The 21661-nt window shown below is 38.3% G+C and overlaps 1 protein-coding gene across 3 annotated transcripts in view; it reads right to left on the bottom strand.

Annotated features, from left to right (window-relative positions):
- Positions 1-21661, bottom strand: part of LOC150091765 (glycerophosphocholine cholinephosphodiesterase ENPP6-like) — a 108179-nt gene that overhangs the window by 56464 nt on the left and 30054 nt on the right. The window contains exon 2 of one of the 3 annotated variants that reach the window (XM_090376830.1): positions 15630-15792. The exons of the other annotated variants lie outside the window; for them this stretch is intronic. The gene's annotated coding sequence lies outside the window, so the exon portion shown is untranslated. The remainder of the gene's footprint in view (positions 1-15629; positions 15793-21661) is intronic. 3 annotated transcript variants of the gene reach the window in all.

Below are 21661 nucleotides of genomic sequence, written 5' to 3'. Positions count from 1 at the left end.
AAAGAACTCTTTGCCATTTTTGTTTGAATTCTTTGCCAAGGAGTTCTCGTAATCTGCCTTTGCCTATGACTTTGTGACTTGATCACAGACTACTTTATATCTGCCATAGGCTTTTGTGTCATCTGATACTTTATATGCATCCCATATATTTTTTTTTCTCTGCCACGAGCCTCATTAGTTCATCTGACATCCATTTAGGCCTAAACTTTGAACAGTATTTCTTAGTTGGAATGAAAAGCCTAGTAGCCTCCAAAATTAAGTCCCTGAAGGCTTCCTATATAGAATTCAACGTTGGTAACATCATCAGTTGATCCCACTGTACAGAATTTAAAAACTGTCTGAGACCTCTGTAGTCACCTTTACGAAAGAAAAAGCCCTTCCCTTTCGCCTTGATGGTAATCTTTAAGTAATTCCCACATCAGTACATTGTGATTGCTGTCACCCAGTGGTTCCTTTATCTGCAAATTCTTAATGCATGAATAATCACTGCTTATAATCAGATCAAGAGTATTACTCCCTATGGTTCTCTCTCGAATATGTTGCTGTAGAAAACAGTCATCCAATAAATCCATAAAAGTCTTGCTAGTGTGCAAGTGACCAACCCACATGTTCCAGTTGATATCTGGAAAGTTAAAATCCTCCATTATAAGGCATTCTGATTTACTGGCCCACTCTATTTCTTTGTTTGTATACTCTGTTCATGTGTATTGCCAGAAAATTGGGATCACATCTTGTTTCATTGCTCCCTGTGATGATCTTAGACTTCCTCTTCATCCACTTACTAATTTTCAACCAGGACAGGAGTCGTTTCCGCTTCAAAGATCAGAATAATATTAGATACTTCAGGCTTTCGCTCAAGGTGTATTTCTGCGAAGGCGTTCAGTGTCGTTAGATCTCAACAGGATACAGCACAATGGCCCTGTTGTTGAATAGCTGGTTAGATCTCCTTTAATACTTTGAATTTGTAAACTCAAATCCTCAAGAAGTGCAAGGTTTTTTTTTTTTTTTTTTTTTAGCAGCACTACTGCCTTCTTTCTTTCTTTCTTTTTATTTATTTACTTTATCTATTTCTTTTATTCATTTTTTTAATCTTATTTTTATTTTATTTTTTTCTATTTATTTATTATTTCATTCTTTCATATTTTATTTTCCATATCCACCACCATAGGTGGTTTTTTCCCCCTCTGGAATGGCCCACCTTCTTTTTTTCCTCTTGACCTGTCCCACCTTCTGGTAGCACTAGGTGAGTCAAAGTCTCTTTTGAGACAGTACGTGCCTTATGTGGACTGGCCCACCTTCCCATAGTGTGGACGAGTATCCAGAATCATCTCTTCAGGTAATTGAAGCTTCTGGTTAGTCAAGTGGCCAGAACAGAACAACATAATACACACAAACCCACACCTATCACATTTCTGGCCCTTTTATAGTGGTATTATTCTTCACAGAGATATATGAGGCAGAGTTGAACTGATGTTCTAGGAGTCACCCTTTACATATACACATGTCCACGTATTTTATCAGAAATGTTTGTACAGACCATCCACCTTACTGTCTTGATCTAGCACCAGTGGACTTCATCCTCTTTCCCGAAATTAAAACTCCCCTTGAAGGAAAGAGATTTCAGAATGTCAATCAAGGACATAAAGAAAAACATAACCGCAAAACTGAACATCATCTCCTTTGATGCCTTCATTGACTCCTTTCAGAAACAAGAACAGTGTAATAACTGCATTCAATCAGGTGGTGATTACTTTGAATAAAACAAAAACCATTTTTGGACTCCATCACTTCGTGTTCTTTTTATTGCACCAGTCTTGGAACTTTACTGCTACCTCATACCTCGATACCTTTTAATTGAAACACACTGTGTGTAGGCATATATGCTTTATATATAGAGTATTTATTTAAATATATTTCTGTTAAGTTTTAAGTAAAATATGATAGCTTAATCTGTTTATTGGAGCACTAAGGGGGTCAAATTTAAGCCACTGTTTCCATACCAGTGTTCACATTAGCAGTTTTGTACTACCTATGAACATAAATGAATTTTCAAAAACACAAAGAGAAAAGGGGGAGGTAAGGGATGGAGGCAGAAGCAGAATGATTGTTGTTGTTGTTGTTGTTATTTGGTTTTTAGGAGCATTAGCAACTAAGGCCATATTGCTCCGGGATATGCGGTGGTCATTCCTGACCTTTCCGCATCCTCCGTATTTGGTGGTGACGGGCTCGAACCCCGGTCTAATCAAGAAGCGTGTGCTACGCACTGCTGCTCCTTCCCACCTGGCTACGGAGGCGCCTGAAGCAGAATGATTCTGTATGAACATTCCTCTATTACATCCTCAGGGCTTTGAATGAATTACTATTCAATCAGAATAAATAACAGTCTATTCATATATTATTATTATTATTATTATTATTATTGCTCTTATATTATTTATCCTTGATTGGGGATTCCACCTCGTGACAGGTATTGCTACCAAGTACACAGGGTGGTTGTTGTTATGTCTGGTGTTACTGTTGGTCGAGGAACTCCCTGACTATCCTACAGATGTTCAGGATTGCAACTTACTGGAGTTCCTTGTAGGTGTTTGCTGGGAGACCTATTCCTGCTAGACTGTTATGTAGGATCTTTGGCACCATACCTATGGTTGACATGATGATAAGGATGATAGTCTTTACTTGTTGCATATGCCACATCTCTTTGATCTCCTGTCTTAGGTTCGTGCACTTTCTGATTTTTCCCCATGTGTTTTCTGCAGGTTGCCAGTGTTGGGTACTGCTATGTCAATCAGATAGGCAGCCTTTTCCTTCTTGTCCACAAGGGTTATGTCTGGTCTGTTGTGCAGGATTGTCCTGTCCATTATTATGGCATGGTCCCAGTACAGCTTGTGGATTGGGATCTCTAGTACTGCCTGGGGTTTGTACTGGTAGTACAGTACATTTTCTTCGATCAACTGGTATTTCCTTGTTAGTTTCTGGTGTATTATCCTTGCTGCCTGGTCGTGTCTACAAGTGTACTCAGTCTGGGTGATCACCTTGCATCCTGCGGTGACGTGTTGGATCATTTCTGAGGCCAGGTGGTATCATCGAACACTCCGGGCTCCTTGGCGATGTATTTTCTATAGTTCCTGGTGTTGATTACCTAGTCTTGGATGGCGAGCATGAATCCTTCAGTCTCGGGGAAGAGCGTCCCGTTCGTGAGCCATGCATTCGAAGCAATTTCATCTATGTGATCTTGATGGAGATCACTGTAGTGTCTGCTGTGGAGTGTCTTCTCTGCCCATTTTTCTAGCTTTGTTTGTGCTTCCTGGTTGAGGGTATACCACTTGTCTATCTTCCTTATGGCCAGCTGGAGTGCTGCTGTGTGTGTTTCTGAAACTATCAGGTTAACTATCGCTGTCTTCTGTTGCTCAATGAGGTCTATGAGGCCCTTTCCTCCTGCTTTCCAGTTAATTATCAGTCTCTCCACGGCAGATTTCAGTGTTAGTCCAATCCATGACCCCGAAGGAGTATGTTAACACTGGGACTACATAGATATTTATGACTTTAACCATATTCCCTCCGTTCATCTTTGCTTTGCTTTCAGCAGGCTTCCGAGTCTCCGATGGTATTTTTCAGTTAGGCAGGCCTTAATTTCCTTGTGCTGTAACTGCTGAGCCTGCATCATACCCAAGTATTTGTAGGCCTCTGCCATGGCTTCGATCTCTTTACCTGTCTGCAGCTGGTAGTTTCAGTTGACTAATTTTCCCTGGTACATTCTGTTGGTCTTGCATTTGTCTAGACCAAATTCCATCCTAATATCATTGCTGAATTCTTCGGTGATCTGGAGTAGTTGCCGGAGGTGCTTCTCGGTTCCCGAGGCTAGCTTGATGTCATCCATGTACATCAGGTGGGGGAGGGTGTACAGGTTCTTCCTTCCTTCTTTGAGGTTATATCCGTACTTGCTACTGCCGAGCATGGTGGATAGCAGGTTAAGTGCTAGACAGAACCACAATGGGCTCAGGGCATCTCCCTGAAAGATTACTCTCCTGATGGGGATTGCCTGGTTGTGATTTTTTGACCTTAATGGTGGTACTACATTTCACCATTGTTTCTCCTAGGAAGTTTGTCCCTATTGGATTGACTTTGTAGATGTTCACAGCCTCTATTAGCCAGCTATGAGGCACGGAGTCGAAGGCCTTGCGATAATCAGTGTAGACTGTGTACACGTTGCGGCACTTCTTGTAGGCTTGTTCCATAACCGCGGCATCTATGGTTAATTGTTCCTTGCATCCTTTGCTCAGCCACTTACATTCTTTCTGCTGTTCAGCCATTATGTTCTGGCTCTCCAAGTGGTCTGATATTTTCCTGGTTATGCAGCTGGCCAGGATCTTGCGCATTGTTGGGAGGCAGGTGATTGGCTTATATATTTCACTGGGTTTCTTGTATCTTCATCTTTAGGCTTCAGATATGTGATTCCTCGAGTGAGAAACATCGGGATTGTCTCTGGGTGCTTTATCATTCGGGTGAACTGCTCTGCCAGATGCTTGTGTGTGCAAGTGAGCTTCTTGTACCAGTAGTTAGGGACTTTATCTATTTCTGGAGTTTGCCATTTGTGAGAGTTCTTGATCGTCTGTTTTACTTATTCTTCCCGAATCTCCCACCCTCTCATTTCTTTTACATCCTTGGTTTTCTTGCATTCTAGTTCTGTCCAGGGGACTCGGCTGTTATGTCTTACTTCCCTGCTCCATATGTTTCCCCAGAACTCCTCAGTCGTCTTCTGCTCGGGTGGTCCGTTCCCTTCTTTCCCATTTTCTCCGAGACTCCTGTAGAAGCCTCTTTGGTCCTCATCAAAGATTCGGTTGTTTATTTTCCTCTGGGAGCTCTCTTTGTATTGGCGTAGTCTCTTGCTGAGTGCAAGGAGGTTCTGCTTCAATGTGTCCAAGTACTCTCCTATTCTCTGATTTTTTTGTCTCATGTTTGCCGTGGACACTGTCTCTCTTGAGGATGCTCTTCACTTTTCCAATTTATTTCTTACTCCTATTGCCCCATTGGTACTGGGTCAATTGGCCTATCTTGACTCTTAATTCTTTTATCTTCTGCTGAAGTCTTCTTTCCCAAGCTGGCAGTTCCTTCTGTTTTTGGTTCTTCTGCCTGGCCCTTGTTCTCTTCCATTAACCCTCGTGGCTGCTACTGCAGCACAATACATGACTGTGTGGATGGCTTCCAGTGTTGCACCATTGCTGTCGAGGTAATACGGTATTATGTGTCGATTGAGGTGGTCTGTGACTCTCCACACAGTTCTATTCGGCCTCTTCTGCGATATCACGAGTCTTTGTGGGGTCCATTCCTTCGAATTCTGTTAGGGCCGTCGTGCACTCTTTCTCTATTCTAAATATCATGACCTTGTCTCTTTCCACTTCAGCTGCTGTGGGTTGTATTTCTTCTTACTCTTCCTTCTCTGGTTCAGTGGTGGTATGTTCTTCCTCCTCTGGTTCCATGTTCTTTATCCTTTGTAGTTAATTGCTTATTATTATTATTATTATTATCATTATTATTATTATTATTATTAGTGGAATATCATGCAAAGAAGCAAGCTTATAAAGCACCAGCCAAGGAATAAAAAAAAAAAAAAAAAACTCTCACATCACTTGTCCACCCCTTTCAGTAATTTGTCTACTTTTATCTTGAATTTATTCAAACTGCCAACCTCCACAACATCAGATGGAAGTTTGTTCCAACAGTCAATTACCTACTGGCCGAAGGAAAACCTCCTCACACATATCTGTAACCATGCTTTCTCAATTTGAATTTTATACCCTGTTATGTGTATAAAATTCAAATTGAGCCTGTAATCTGAGCAAGGAAAAATGCCATTGGCATTGAGCTTACTCAGTCTTTTCAGTCTTAAAAACCTTGATCAGATCACCTTGCAGGAGCCAGGTCTGAAGCGTGTCTGCAATTTTTGCCCTTTTGTTCAAATTGTAGAAAGGTTTCAGTTCTGCAGTTTGGATCCTTTCGTTTCCTTCATCATTCATCACTTATCTTGTTGCCCTTCTCTGTACTTGCTCCAGCAGCTCTACATCCTTCCAAAAATGAGGTCTCCAGACCTATACGGAGCACTCAAGATGCAGCATAAGCATTGCCTTATACAACAGGATAATTGCTTCCTTGTTCCTGTAAGTCATAGACTGAGCTGTTCTGACAGCATATCTGCATTGCTCAGACAATGTCATATCTGACTGCACAATTAACCCCAGGTCATTTTCATTTTCCACTGCCCTGAGTGTAATGCCACACAGTTACATTAATCTGGGATTACTCATACCTGTATTCTGAACCTGTTGACCTAATTTGTTTAGATCTTGTTGCAGCAGCTTACCTTGATTACATTAACAACCTTGCCCACCTTTGTATTATCTCTAAACTTAGGCATTAAACCTAATATACCTTTATTAATATCATTAATAAATATAGAAAACGACAATGATCTCAGAACTAAACTCTGGGGGACTCCACTAATACTAATAGTCCATGAAGAGCAGTGTCCATTTATGTTCAACATTATCAAAAGCTTTCGCAAAATCCAAGTATATGATATCAAAATTATTTTTTATTCCAGTTCCTTTGTGACTGCATTATAATATTCAATCAGATTGGTTAGATGAGATTGCCTCTTAACAAATCCATGCTGTGACTGTAGTATAAATGCATTCCTGTCTAGATGATCCTGCATTACTTCCCCAGAGATTCTATTATTTTTCCCGGAACAGAAATTAAGATAACTTCTGTTCTAGGGAAAAATAACTTCTGTTCTTGGGTCTGTAATTACTGATGTCCCCTATTTTTGAACTGCATATCCATTTGCATATCTCCAGTCAATAGGGATATTCTCTGAATACAAAGATGCTCTCGTAATTGTGGCTAAAGGTTTGCTTACCTCCTTTGCTGCCTCCTGTAACATAACTGGATAGATCCCATCCACCCCAGATGCCTTTTTTTTTTTCTTTTTTTTTTTATGTTGAGCTTCAACAATTCATCTTCCACTTTCCTCTCAGTATCACAAAATCATTTAGCTCCCTGTTAGTTTTTGATTTGATGAACTTCTGGCATTCTCTTCCTTAAGGAACTCCTTATGCATGAATATAGATGTAAAATACCTACCCAGTTTGTCAGCAACCTGAACATCATCATCAACAGTTAGACCAGTGGTTTTCAACCTTTTTTTAATAATGGCACCCCTAAGTAATTTATTTTATTTTGCGACACCCCTACTCAACCACTCAGTTTTCTGCCTGTTAGATCTGATTCTGTCTCTCTCTCTCTCTCTCTCTCTCTATATATATATAATATTAAAAAATATATATGTTATATGATAGTTATTACAATAATATAATTATAAAAATTACATTTGTAATTTACATTTGTATTATAGATCACCAGATTACATTTGTAATCTGGTGATCTATAATTGATGTTTACTAAGTAAACATCAATTATAGATCACCAGAAAATTAAAAAGATACTGTACACCGTTTTATAATGAAATAAACATATCAATTAAAAAAATAATAAGTTTAAATAACTTAAACCCAAATTACGTGGCACCCCTAGAATGTTGTTGCAGCACCCCAGTTGAAAACCATTGAGTTAGACCATCAAAATCAAGTGGACCAATGTGCAACACATTGCTTCTACTAATAATATAAGTACAATCTGTGCTGCTTTTCATGGCACTGTTTGCAAGAGGCTTCTTTTATCTGCCTTAGCTTGTCTAACCTCCTTTGTGACTCGATTACATATTAGTTTATATCTACCATAGGTTTCTGTACACCTAATAATTTATATTCATTCCGTGCAATTTTCTTCTTTGCCAAAAGTGTCATCAGTTCATTGGGCATCCATTTAGGTCTAAGCCTTGAACAGAATTTCTTAGTTCTTACAAAAAGCCTAATAGCTGCTACAATTACTTCCCTGAATGCTTCCCATTTAGAATTTTCTGTTGGTAACATCATCAGATGGTCCCACTGTACAGAGTGTAAAGACTGTGTGAGACCACCAGGCCTGCTACAAGTGGGTAGGCAAAGTAAGCATCGCTTATGGGCTACAGTTCAGGAGGGCGGCAAAAATGTTTTTGACGTATACAAGTCAGACCTCTGTTTAGTGAACTTCTTTAAAACGAAATTTTCTATTTAGCGATATTTTTTGAATTCCCTTTGATAATTGTATAAAATAGCTTTCGTAGAAAAGAAAATTTCCATATAATGACAGATTACGAGAGACTTAACTGGGAATATATTAACAGTTCACACCTCTGGCCTTCAGGCAATTGAGACAATTAGTGCTGCTACTAAGTACGAATTAAGAATTAAAGGGATTAAATAAAAGGTATTACCATTCTGTAACTTAGTGGTACTCGTAAAACCTATCCAACTGCCTGTCCCACATACCCAGAAGTCGCACTGGTCATTGAGGCAAATGAGGCAAAAAAATATATATCCTTAGTAAAGGGTGCCAAAAAATCTTTCTGCCCAGGGTGTGGAAATACCTTGGTCCAGTGCTATCTGTGTTTCATATTTATATTTCACATTTTTATACTCCAGAAAATGGCTGCAACCCCGTACTTCGGCGAGAAAGAGCAGAAGAAAGCAGTGATAGGATGTGAAGGCAACTCCCAATCTCTGCTGTTTCCCTCTCCTCCTCGCCTGCTTGTTACTGTGGGATTTCACGTGACATTACAATATGTTGGAGCTGAAACGAAGAAAAATAAATAACAAAACGGCGTTTTTTTTAAACTAGCAAAAATTACCACCACATACAACCACTGATTCTTCTCACCTGTACGTTACTAGATGACTTCATGTGCATTAGCAATGAGAATTGCTCATGCAGGTCAACAGAAATGTTTCTTTTCTTCAAACAGGCCTCTGAGGTTGGGTAAATTCATATTGTAGTTTTAAATGTTTTTCACCAACCTTATGTAGAAATAAAACACAGCGAAAACGAAAACTGGAATCTTGATAACTATATATTTATAATAAATTATATTTGCCTGTATTTACAATAAATTATATTAAACTTTACAACTAAAATATATGAAATATACATATAAAATATACATTAAAATATACTGGGTTAAGAACAATAAAATACATTAAAATATACTGGGTTAAGAACAGTAAAATACATTAAAATATACTGGGTTAAGAACAATAAAATACATTAAAATATACTAAATTAAAAGCGATAAAACCATAGCTTTCGAAGGCTCCTGCCTTCTTCTTCAGCAGTATTTTCTTTGTTCTGCGGTGTGTCTTTAAATACCAGCAGGTTCACGGTACTCATCACGTGTTTCATTCCCACATGTTCCGTTCTCTTGTGTTATGGAATCGGAAGTGGCTCGAGAGTGGGTCGTATGGAACGTTCATCCCTTCTGAGGATAGTAGCCTCAAAGAGAGGATGGAACCGCGTTCCTCTATCTCTATTAATGTTCACTGTGGAACAGATCCGCAAACTCTCGAGCCACTTGCGGTCCCAGAACTTATGCGACCGATCGATGATGATAGCATCGTCCGGGGAGATGTGGTGCTGCTTCTCCCAAAAATGCTTGGTCACGGTGGACTTGCCATACTCCACATTTCTTATTGCCTTAGTGTGCTTCCCCAGACGATCTTTGAGATGGCGTTTTGTTTCCCCTACATAACGCTCCCCACAATCCGGGCATCTAATACTATATACGACCCCACTTGCATTCTCTTTTTGAATGGGGTCCTTTACTTGTGACACGATTGTGTGCAGACTCCGCCCCGGAAGCTGCACACAACGCGTCTGATAATTTCTTAGTATTCTAGTTATATGATCGGTTAGATCCGGATAGTAGGGAATGTATGCAGTGGATACTGGTGTAAAAGAGTCACCTCTGCTCTGATTTCCTTTAATATATTTTTCTATAATCCTCTGGGGGTAGCCACATTTTGTAAGATCCGTCGTGACGCGTTCATACTCTACCTTCCTATCCTCGGAGGTACTGCAGTGTGATTTTGCCCTGTCAACTTCTAACCACACTGTTCCTATGATGGTTGGCCTGAGCTGAATTGTAGTGCGAATATTGACCTTTACACATCGATTTCCTATAGACCTTAGTTTTTAGTTGTTGGTCTTCCCTACAGACCAACACATCTAGGAACGGCAAAACTCCTCCTTCTTCTGCCTCCGAGGTAAATTGTATGAATGGGGAGAAGCCATTTAAAATATTCAATACCTGATCTTCACTCCCCTTTCGAATAATTGAAAACATATCATCTACGTATCTTTTCCAGGGGCGCATAGGGAGAACACCAACATTAAATATTCTAGCCTTGAGCTCCTCCATAGCGAAATTAGCTATAATTGCGCTAATGGGGGAGCCCATGGCTGTACTGTTAACCTGCTTATACATAGTATTATCAAACACCATAGTGGTGCTTGAGAGGCATAATTCTATACCTTTCTCAGTATCCTCTAAATTTAATTGCTAGTATTTAGAGTGGTATCTCTCCGTAAGGCCATGTGTGCACAATGCACTCCATGGAGATTTCACGTCGAAAGATATCATAATTTCATTCTCTTCTATGCGTTGGCTTCTAATAAAATGCACAAAGTCTTTGCTGTCCTTAATACTAAATTCAGAAAGTCCTACTAATGGAGATAATAATTTGGCTAAGAAACCAGATAGTGCATATGTGGGACTGCCTATAAATGAGACTATGGCTCTAAGTGGTATTTTATGAATTTTGGGCAAGCCATAAAATCTTGGTATTTGGCTCCCTGTAGCATGCAGTACCCAATATTGTTCTTTGGAAATTTTGCTAGACTTAAGCCAACTCTGTACCATTCTATTCACTTGCCGTTCCAAGCTAAGAAGTGGACTTTTCTGAATAACCTTATAGGCTGTTTGATCATTCAATAAATCCAATGCTTTATTCAGATATGCTTCCTTATCAAGAACCACTGTTGCCCTACCTTTGTCTGTGGGTAAGACCACAATGCTATCCTCTTGCTTGAGGCTTTTTAGCGCTAATTTTTGCTTCACATTGAGATTAGAGGGGGTGTTTTTAGCTTGACTGAGGATGGCTGCTGTTTTAACTTGAATTTCATTAGCCATATCTTCGGGAAGTTTATTTATAGCTCTTTCCCTGCCCATTGCTATTTCTGCAACGGGTACTCTGGACGGAATCATGGCAAATTCTGGTCCTAAATTTAGAACCTCCAACTGATCTTTAGTTAGTTGTTTACTGCTCATATTCACTATAAAATCCTTGGCAGTACTATCACTATTGCCTCTAAACCTGGTTTGTTCTCTAAGTCTGTCAAACTTCCCCATTTGTCTTCATCTATAGATGTCAGAAATTTGTTTTGTTTTGTTTTAGTTTCCACCACACTAATCACTTCTGACAAGTGCACCGGAGTCATCTTGTCACTTATCTTACTAAAGCACTGTCTTTTGTCTCTCCTAATGTGGTATAAATTCTTCTGTAATTTCTCAATCCATATATTTAAGATCTTCTTTTGATACCACTTGGAAACGTTAAATAGTCGTTCATCTTCAAAAGGTAGCTTTGTTTGAAAGTCTCGAGGTATGAGATTGTGTGTCCTACATCGATGGGAAAACCTCAAATGTTGCTCATGTTTAGCCTCCCTAACACTATGCCTCTGGAATTCTCTGATGCACCGCACAATTGGATGGCCATAGCATCTGAACAATTCATCAAACAGCCCTCTGAGGTTGGGTATATTCATATTGTAGTTTTAATTGTTTTTTACCTTATGTAGAAATAAAACACAGCGAAAATGAAAACTGGAATCTTGATAACTATGTATTTATAATAAATTATATTTGCCTGTATTTACAATAAATTATATTAAACTTTACAACTTAAATATATGAAATATACATATAAAATATACATTAAAATATACTGGGTTAAGAACAATATAATACATTAAAATATACTAAATTAAAAGCGATAAAACCATAGCTTTCGAAGGCTCCTGCCTTCTTCTTCAGCGGTATTTTCTTTGTTCTGCGGTATGTCTTTAAATACCAGCAGGTTCACGGTACTCATCACGTGTTTCATTCCCACGTGATGAGTACCTGCCTTCTTCTTCGGCAGTATTTTCTTTGTTCTGCGGTGTGTCTTTAAATACCAGCAGGTTCACGGTACTCATCACGTGTTTCATTCCCACATGTTCCGTTCTCTTGTGTTATGGAATCGGAAGTGGCTCGAGAGTGGGTCATATGGAACGTTCATCCCTTCTGAGGATAGTAGCCTCAAAGAGGGGATGGAACCGCGTTCCTCTATCTCTATTAATGTTCACTGTGGAACAGATCCGCAAACTCTCGAGCCACTTGCGGTCCCAGAACTTATGCGCCTGATCGATGATGATAGCATCGTCCGGGGAGATGTGGTGCTGCTTCTCCCAAAAATGCTTGGTCACGGTGGACTTGCCATACTCCACATTTCTTATTGCCTTAGTGTGCTTCCCCCAGACGATCTTTGAGACAGCGTTTTGTTTCCCCTATATAACACCCCCCCCCAATCTGGGCATCTAATACTATATACAACCCCACCTGCATTCTCTTTTTGAATATTTAATGTTAGTGTTCTCCCTATGTGCCCCTGGTGTTATGTAGGGGAAACAAAATGCCGTCTCAAAGATCGTCTGGGGGAGCACACTAAGGCAATAAGAAATGCGGAGTATGGCAAGTCTGCCGTGGCCGAGCATTTTTGGGAGAAGCAGCACCACATCTCCCCGGACGATGCTATCATCACCGATCGGGCGCATAAGTTCTGGGACCACATGTGGCTCGAGAGTTTGCAGATCTGTTCCACAGTGAACATTAATAGAGATAGAGGAACACAGATCCATCCCCTCTTTGAGGCTACTATCCTCAGAAGGGATGAACGGTTTCATATGACCCACTCTCGAGCCACTTCCGATTCCATAACACAATAGAACAGAACACGTGGGAATGAAACACGTGATGAGTACCGTGAACCTGCTGGTATTTAAAGACGCACCGCAGAACAAAGAAAATACCACTGAAGAAGAAGGCAGGAGCCTTCGAAAGCTGTGGTTTTATCACTTTTAATTTAGTATATTTTAATGTATTTTATTGTTTTTAACCCAGTATATTTTAATGTATATTTTATATGTATATTTCATATATTTTAGTTGTAAAGTTTAATATAATTTATTGTAAATACAGGCAAATATAATTTATTATAAATACATAGTTATCAAGATTCCAGTTTTCGTTTTCGCTGTGTTTTATTTCTACGTAAGGTTGGTGAAAAACATTTACAACTACAATATAGAAATGTTTCTTTTTGGGAGGGGTGCTGCTGACCCCCACTCATACATACAATTACTGCAAAAAACATAAAATCGTAAAGAAACAACTTGAAAAAGCAAAAAAAAAAAAAGTCAAACAAAAACAAAACCTAACTTCATCAGTCCTCACATGTCAGTACACCTCATTAGCCTGGATTCAAATCCTGTCGATGATGTGAGGAACTTTAATGGGCTTTTTTCAGTCAATGTCTGAGTTAGTCAGTCTCAGGTAGAGATAGCAAGGTTTTTCCTTCCCCCAGACTGGGGGTTTTTTCATCCAGCAAAACTGTCAAATCGACCAGAGAACACAGGCAATTTACAGACAAAATGTACTTCATCCACACTGAAAACATGTATTCCGAAGTTATCAAATTCACACTCATACACCATTCAGTTACACTCTTACATCCATCCTTTTGCAAACGGAATAACACAAAATAACAATAACATACAATAATCGAGGACAGCACAGCACAACGATGACTAAACAACACACGATAATTTCACATTTCCCACTAAAATCAGGAGCTAATTTGCATCCAATCAAACAATCAGAGTTGCAAAATGAGGTAAATTAAGCATTCTCAATAATTTCCGAATCGCAGAACTCGACCAGACAATCACTCCATTCTTTGACCATGCCTGCAACGGAGATACCCATGTTCTGGAGTTAAGCCAGAATAATATATATGATACTATTTTTAGTAAGGCAGTGTATAGCGTTCAGGGGATCTTCAAAAGATTTATATGAAAATGACAATGGTAACTTTTTAAATCTTTCTGAAAACAATTGCTAAATTTGATTCAGTTATGGCAGAACATATTCACTGTATTCAGAAACCTGAATCAAAAAATATTGTGCATTATTCAGATGATCAAATACAAAATTAAATTATTGAAATAATTTCACAAAATACTTGAAATGACCAGAGAAGCTAGTCATTTCTAGTATTTTGCTATGATTTTGCTATAATCACGGAAGATGAAAATAAAAATATGGATACAAGTAATCATGCTAAATCAATAGCCTTAAATATAGCATCTTATAAGTTTCTTTGTTCGATTATAATTTGGCATGATATTTTAAATAAAATTAATCCAATAAGTAAAATGCTCCAAAAAAAAAAAGATTCTGATATATATGAAGCTCTTGAATGTCTTCAAACTATCATGGAGTATTTTAAAGAAAATAGAACAGAGGAAGCAGTCCAAAAAATTCTTGATTCAGCTAATAATATGGCTACTATCATTGGCATTGAAGCTTTGTTTTCAGAGGTTAGAACTGTAAGGAAAAAAATTGTAAAAGCATTTCGATTTCATAATCGAAGTAGAGATGAAGTTATTCAGGATCCGCAACAAAATTTCAAAATTAATTTTTTTCTTTCAAATTATGGACACAACAAATTTCTCATTAACTGAAAAGTTTACAAATATGAAATAACATGTAGAAATATTTAAAATGTTTTGTAATATTTCTGAATTAAAAAATGGTCAGATGACGATTAATTAAATCATTGCAAAGATTTACATATTAAGTTAAGTGACATTGATCGTAATGAGTCCAATATAGATGGTATAGCATTATCTGAAGAACTTAGAGTACTTCAGATTTATATTAAACAGTCTATTACCCCATTTCAAGTATTACAATATAGTTTTAAAAACGATTTTATAGATACTTCTTCAAATTTAGCAGTTGCATTAAGAATTTTTCTAACTTTACTAGTTTCAGTTGCCTCAGGTGAATGGATTTTTCAAAATTAATCAAAAATTATTTATGATCGAAAATGTCTCAAATGACTCTCTACTTCGGCAATAATTTCAATAGAAAATGATCTTTTGGAATAAATAAACATAAATGAAATAATAAATTCACATCTCTTAAAGAAAGGAACATAAATTTATTTAATTTTCCTTTTATTTTTATTATTGTACGATTACTACGATTTAGAATTTAAAGTGTATTTCCAGAATTTCAGAATGATTTTGTTATTTTTGTTTGTTGTTTCATTATGTTATATGTGAAATTTGATGTTTACCTTTTGATGTAATTCTTTTCTTTTTCATTAATAATTTATTTTATTTATTAATCCAAATATTTTGGGGCGGCAAATTTGATTCCGCTTACTGGTGGCACAGAGTCGCAGTGGCCCTGGAGACCACTGTAGACCCTTATGAAAGCAAAAGCCTTTCCCTTTACCCTTGAGAGTATTCATGTCTTTAAGTAAATTGCACATCAGCACACTGTGACCACTGCTACCCAGAGGGTCTTTTACCTGCAGATTCTTAATGCATGAAAAATCACTGCTGATAATGAGATCAAGAATATCACTTCCTCTTGTTGCCTCTCTAACATGCTGCTGTAGAAAACAGTCATCCAGTAAATCCACAAAAATCTTGCTAGTGTGTGAGTGACCAACCACAAATTCCAGTCAATATCTGGAAAGTTAAATACACAGGTCAACGAATTTTCAATATATATATATATTTTTTTTTTTATTTTATTTTATTTATTTTATTTTTTTGTTTCTTTGATGAAAGTATTTTTTCTGTACTGTTTTGCATGTGCAGAGTTGAGAAAACAGCAAAAAAATCAGCATTAAAAAATTATTTTTCTTGAGCTTTGAAAATACCTTATATTCTATAAAATACATTACTTAGACTTAAAATGGGATAAATAAAGAACATCCATCATACTTTTAATATATCTTATATTGAAAATCATATTATAAAAATTTTACAAAGCAGTTTAAAATAATAAGAATTGATACATTTTTAGTTATCGAAAAAAAATATTGAATCACACTTGATCAGCAAAATACATAAACTTTGCTGATGAGAAAGGCCTTTGATACTGTTGAACATGGAAGACTGCTGCACAGATTGTACCAGTGTGGCATTGGAGGCAAATTGCTGCTATGGATAAAGGGATGATTGAGTGGGAGAAGGCAAAGAGTCGTAATCAATGGACACTGCTCTTCGTGGACTAATGTTATTAGTGAGTCCCTCGGGGTTCACTGTTGGGTCCATTGTTGTTTTCTGTATTTATAAATGATATTGATGATGCTATATCAGGCTTAATGTTCAAGTTTGCAGACAATACGAAGGTTGACAGGGTTGTTAAGGACACTAATGACAGTGTACTGCTGCAACAGGATCTAGAAAAGTTGAGCAGATGGGCTGAGAGGTGGCAAATGAAGTTTAACTGACAAATGTAAAGTACTACATATGGGAAGCAGTAACCCCAGAGTAACGTATCAACTCTGTGGTACTACACTGACAGTGGTAAAGAACGAAAAGTACCTGAGGGTAATTGCGCAGGCAGATATGAAATTTTCTGAGCTGCAGGCAGTCTGCAAGAGTAACTCATGGTGTCTTGTCAATGATATACAGGAAGTTTTCTAGCAGGGATAAGGAGGTGATCATTCCCTTGTATAAGGCAATGGTCAGGCCACATCTTGAGTCAGGCCTGATTTTAAGAAGGATGTAGAGCTGTTGGAACAAGTACAGAGAAGGGCAACAAGATTAGTGAACAGAACAAAGGGTTGCTCTTACGAAGAAAGGTTAAATTTTTCAAATTACAGTGTCTGGAGACTAGGCACCTGCGAGGTGATCTGATTGAGGTGTATAAAGCCTTGAATGGTTTGAGCATGCTCAATGCTGATGGGATTCTTCCTGTTGCTCAGAATAATCACCTGAGAGGACACAAATTCAAATTGAGGAAAGACGGTTGTAGGACAGATGTGTGGAAGTTTGCCTTTAGCCAGCGGGTGTTTGATTGCTGGAACAAACTTCCATCTGTCGTTGTAGAAGTTGATAGCTTAAATAGATTCAAGGCAGAACTTGACAATCATTTGGAGCAAGGGGATGGGTGAAATAAGGGTTTTTTGTTTTTTTTTTTTGGCTGATGCTATATAAGCTTGCTTTCTTGCATCATGTGCCCTTGCTAATGGTAACTTTTGATTCACATTTTGCGCTTCTTCTTCTTTGCCTGTTGTTTGTGCCCTACATCTAGGGCATCTCTTGTCACAGTCCAGCAATAGTTTCTTTGTCAGTAGTCATTCAATAGTCAGCTATCATTGCAGAGTTCCATTTGCCTAGTTATTGCTTCTCCATTGACGAGATGCCTGAATGGAATCTCTCGCCATGCTCATCACTTAATGCACCACAGTGGTCCAGGAAAAAATCCAAATAGGAGTAGAGAAATTATATTTTTAATGACATGTTGCAGCCTAATGTATGGCATGATGACAGAAGGTTTCTCACAAGCTGTTTATATGTAGAGCTGCTGGAACGAGTACAGACTTTGTTCTATTCACTAATCTTGTGATTAGTGAATGGAACAAAGGGTTGCTCTTACGAAGAAAGGCTTAAGTTTTGCAAATTACAGTGTCTGGAGACTAGGCACTGGCAAGGTGATCTGAAAGAGGTGTATAAAGCCTTGAATGGTTTGAGCATGCTCAATGCCAATGGGATTCTGCCTCTTGCTCAGAATAATCACCTGAGAGGGCATAAATTCAAATCGAGGAAAGACAGATGTAGGATAGATGTGCGGAAATTTGCCTTTAGCCAGCGGGTAGTTGGTTGGTGGAACAGACTTCCATCCCTTGTTGTGGAAGTTGATAGCCTGAATAAATTTAAGGCTCAGCTGGATAGGTATTTCGAACGAACAGAGGGGTGAAGTGGAAGTTTTTTTTTTTTTTTTTGATTGATGCTGCATAAGCTTGCTTTCTTGCATCATATGCCTCTACTAATGCTAATGCTAATCTGCCTTGTTGTTTGCCAGAAATTTTGTTGCTGCAAGTTTGAAAGCATCCTAGACTGCTTTCTTATCATCATGGAGGATCTGGTCAAAGTGTTTGTGTTTGTGTTTGTAAGAGTCTTGTATCTTTGTGCCAGTGAATGTGCATTCCTTTATTTTGGCTTCACTAAGTCCTGGAAATTTTTCCTTGAGGTATTTGAAAGCTGTCCATCTAGATCCATAGCTTTAACAAATTGTTAATTGTAGGGGAAGTAATAGGATTTTGTCTGGTTCAACTAGTGGACTGTAATAGACATTTTTTATTTAATGGATTTCCATGCTCTACTGTCCCATTCCCAAAGAAAACAAAAAAATTTTGTTTCCCTGCTGCATTCCTACCAAGATGGCAATAACTTTAAGTCACCACAAATCTGCCATTTCAATAAGAAGCTTCATGTTATCATATGATTCTTTCATATGAACTGTATGGCCTATTGGAATTGATGGTAGTACAATGCCAGCATGTAACAACACTACTTTTAAACTCAATTTAGAAGAATCCCTGAAGAGTCTCCAACCACAAGTCTTGACGCTTGTGGTCAATATTAAGCGAGTCCATTAAATCATTGATGTCAGTGCAGACAAGAAGGTTATTTTCCAGTTTTAAAAATTGAGTTAAATTGTTTTGGCAGCATTGGTATATAGACACTTTAACATTATCAACGAGATCCCACTGTTGCAGTTTTGAGCCTAAAAGTTCTGCCTTATTTTTGGTAAATTAAGATCTTTGATAATATCATTTTATTTATTTTGCATGATTTTGTGTGGCTCTGCAGAAGGGAATTTGTAAATAAAATCAGGACTGTTGAAGTGGAGGATTCAAGTAATTTATTTTGGTCATCACTTGACTCTTCATCAGATACTAAAACATATTCAGCTGGTGTCTCACAAATGAGTAGTCCTCCACAGGGTACTGGTCAATAGTAGATGGTATATTCAGGTAGTTTAAGATCCACTCTTTCTTAGAAATCCCCTGCTGAAAAAGTGGTACCATACTTAAATAACAGTCTGTTATATGATATGAAGGCTCTCTCCATATCATAGGCATGGCAAAAGGCATGGAGCAGCCTTTGTGATTTAATCAGCTGCAGAGATTAGAAGCAAGGCACAAATATTGCAGCAAATATGAGGCACCCAGCTTTTGTCCTGATCTCAACTGTGCAGCCAAAATAACAGTTATGTGCTTTTTTTTTATTATCGGAGTAATGGACATTACCACAGACATAAAAATTATCTGTGCTATTTACACACTTACATGGAACACCAAATTTTAAGTTTTTGCTCAGTCAAAACAATAAACGTAGCACAGACAGATGCCTGACTCACACTGACTAATGTGTTTAGACAAGTAATAGTGTGACTCAGCACCAATGGCTGCAGTGTTGCCCCAAAACTGTACTTCAAGGCTAAATTTTCCCAAAAATCAAGAAAGAATGCACTGAAAGTGACATATATAGTATCATCAAAAGATGATACTATACATGATCTAGAGCTAATGATCTATTTTAATTGTCATATCTGTATTTAGCACATTAATATTAATTGAAATTGATTAATTTTATTACCAAAATGTTTAAGCTGTTGACCAGTGTTATAAGACATTCTGATTCTAAATGGTTATCAAATGAACTAATGAGACTCGTGACAGAGAAGAAAAATGCATGGGATGCATATAAATTATCAGGTGACGCAGAAGCCTGTGGCAGATATAAGCTAGTCTGTAATCAGGTCACAAAGGAGGTTCGGCAGGCAAAGGCGGATTACGAGAAATCTTTGGCAAAGGATGCTAAGAAAAACAGCAAGGATTTCTTTACTTATATAAACTCTAAAAGGAAGGGGATGAATATGATTGGTCCACTTGACATCAATGGTTCGACTGTTGATGATCCTGCTCAGACAGCAAACAAACTGAATGAGTATTTTGCGTCTACATTCACACGTGAGGAATTATTACAGTTTGAAAATGGAAGAAGGTTATCAAATTGTAGCAGTGTGCTTAATGATTTTGTAATAACTGAGAGCAAAGTGGAGGAGAAATTGTTGAAGTTAAACATAAGAAAGGCACCTGGGGTGGATGGGATCTATCCAGTTATTTTAAAGGAGGCGGCAAAGCAACTAAGCAAACCCTTAGCCATAATTATGAAAGCATCCTTGGACTCAGGGGAGGTTCCCACGGACTGGAGATGTGCAAATGTGTCCCCAATTCACAAAGGTGGATCGAAGGGTGACACGAGTAATTACAGACCAGTTAGTTTAACTTCTGTTCCGGGTAAAATAATGGAGTCACTGGTTAAAGATGCATTGCAGGATCATCTAGACAAGACTGCAACAATAATTCAAACACAGCATGGGTTTGTTAAGGGAAAGTCTTGTCTGACAAATTTGATTGGTTATTATGATGTGGTCACAAAGGAACTGGATGCAAAAAATAATTTTGATATCATATACTTGGATTTCAGGAAAGCTTTTGACACTGTTGCGCATGGAAGACTACTGTACAAATTGGAGCAGAATGGTATTAAGGGTAAGTTGCTACAATGGATAAAAGGATGGTTAAGTGGGAGAAGACAGAGGGTGGTAATCAATGGGTGCTGCTCTTCGTGGACTAATGTTATTAGTGGAGTCCCACAGGGTTCGGTGTTGGGTCCACTGTTGTTTTGTGTATTTATCAATGATATTGATGAAGGTATATCAGGCTTAATGTCGAAGTTTGCAGATGACACAAAGGTTGGCAGGGTTGTTAATGACAGTAATGGCAGTGTGCTACTGCAACAGGATCTAGATAATTTGGGCAGATGGGCTAAGAAGTGGCAACTGAAGTTCAACCTTGACAAATGCAAAGTACTGCATATGGGTAGAAGTAACCCCAGAGAAACGTACCAACTGTGTGGTACTACACTTAAGGTGGTAGAAAATGAAAAAGACCTGGGAGTAATTGTGCAGTCAGATATAAAGTTTTCTGAGCAATGCAGACAGGCTGCTAGGGCAGGTCATGGGGTTTTGTCAATGATATATAGGAATTTTGCTAGCAGGAAAAAGGAGGTGATTGTCCCTCTGTATAAGGCAATGGTCAGGCCATGCCTTGAGTACTGCGTACAGGTCTGGAGGCCTCATTTTAGGAAGGATGTAGATTTGCTTGAGCGTGTACAGAGAAGAGCAACACGATTGGTGAGGGGAATGAAGGGATTCTCTTACCAAGAGAGGCTTAAGTTCTGCAAATTGCAGTGGCTGGAGACTAGGCACCTGCGCGGTGATCTGATTGAGGTCTATAAGGCCTTGAATGGGTTGAGCACGCTGAATTCTGATGGGATCCTTCCACTTGTTCTGATTACGAACCTACGGGGACATAAGTTCAAATTAAGAAAGGACAGATGTAGAATAGATGTGCGGAAATTTGCCTTTAGCCAGCGGGTGGTTAATTGCTGGAACAAACTTCCATCTGTCGTTGTGGAAGTTGATAGGTTAAATAAATTTAAGGAGGAACTGGACAGGCATTTGGAGGGAATG

This window comes from Mastigoproctus giganteus, chromosome 1, assembly GCF_048544385.1.
Source record: "Mastigoproctus giganteus isolate SK-2022 chromosome 1, ASM4854438v1, whole genome shotgun sequence".
In the NCBI taxonomy this organism is placed as follows: domain Eukaryota; kingdom Metazoa; phylum Arthropoda; class Arachnida; order Uropygi; family Thelyphonidae; genus Mastigoproctus; species Mastigoproctus giganteus.
Note: the sequence above shows the minus strand (reverse complement) of the source record. Positions and strands in the feature narration are given on the sequence as shown.